Source organism: Solanum pennellii, chromosome 4, assembly GCF_001406875.1.
Source record: "Solanum pennellii chromosome 4, SPENNV200".
Classification (NCBI taxonomy): Eukaryota; Viridiplantae; Streptophyta; class Magnoliopsida; order Solanales; family Solanaceae; genus Solanum; species Solanum pennellii.
In genome coordinates, this window is record NC_028640.1 from 45,888,310 (window position 1) to 45,890,019 (window position 1,710).

A 1,710-nucleotide genomic window follows, 5' to 3' on the forward strand; every position below is an offset into this window, starting at 1 on the left:
AAGTAAGGTGCATGTTGGCCCCAGTATCCAACAGCCATTCAGAGGAAGGGCCGGCTTGAGATGCGTAATTGGCACATTTATCACTATTTCGGCTCTCCTCATACCGAAACCAGCAACGAACAGCGGTGTGTCCTGTTTTCTGACAGATTTGACAAGTTGGACGATCCCGCTCGTAAGTGCCCTGCCCGCCGCCTTTAAAGTATTACAATTGATTCAAAAGAAAATACTAGTCTCAAATGAACTTGTTTCTATAATAAAACAAGATCAAACTAAGGAGAAACAAAGTCCACTAAGACGACAACAGCTACCTTACAAATCTCCAAGAAGCCTCGCAAAAGAACAGAATGACAAGTACCACAAAAATCAAGGCTCGTAACCTGCAAAGTTTTATAGAAGCAAGAGGTGAGTACCAAACCACACGGTACTCAACAAGTAAATCCCTAAACACAAACTAAGTAGATGAAATACGGGTACTCCTACCACCCCAATCGAACCTCCACAACTATAACATGCATAAAAATCAGCCCAACCTAACAACTCACAATTTACATAGCACGTAAATTAACAACAACACTTAGCCAAATTGCATATCCTCCACAACAACACTTTAATAAATTACATATCCTCAATAACAACACTTCAACAAATTATATATCCTCAATAACAAGCTCAGTATTCATCAATCACAAGTTCCGCAGAAAGGCAATCACAAGATCAGCAAAACACAATATCAAGTTCACTAATGATAAGTATGTGTAATGCAATGGAATGCAATGTCAAGTATAATAATGCATGTCTGACCTAGTGAAACACACCCGCTGTCTCTCAGTCCGGGACCCATGGGGGACATATCTGTCCTTGCATCTATCTCGGCGCACTACACAATCCTCGATAATAGTAATCATCGTAGCGCGCGATACGTCCCTCGAAATATAGTATCCATCGCGGTGCGCAATATATCCCTCGAAATGGTACATCCTCTTAAAGTTCTCATTCTTTCTCAATGCTCATAACACTTGTCACAACCATGTCTCAGAATAATGCAAATGACATGTTCACACATATAATGAGGAGATGACCATTTTCTTAAAATTTCACAATTCAAGGCAACACAAACATGATATCAATGATTCAACAAGCCTTTAAACCTTTTTCAACACATCACACATAAACAATTAATCACATTGTCTTTTGTTACCCATTTTTTCATCACTAGAATTAATCAATCTGGACAAGTCATGTCACGACCCTGAAACGAGCCGCGAGTGGCACCCACACTTATCCTTCTATGTGAGCGAACCAACAAATCTAAACCCCAACGTTTACCAGTATATAAATTTTGAATAACAAAATAAAATGCGGAAGACCAAAACTCATTAATATAACCAATTAAATAAACTTCTAAAATATATTACTTATCATCCCCAAAATCTGGAAGTCATCACATCAAGAACATCTATCCTCAAATTTCTATGTCTAAGAATAATTAAGAACTAAAATAAGTAAAACGATGGTCCATGTCCGAACATCGAAGACATCAAGACGCGAAGAAGAGAATCCAGCCCGAGCTAGGAATAATAGCTCACCCTGAATTCTGACGTGCTGAAGACTGGCTAGAGTTGCGGACGAGACGAAGTCACTGGTGCACTTGCTGCACTCCACAAAACAACAAGAAGAACATAAAAGTAGGGGTCAGTACAAGTACTGAGT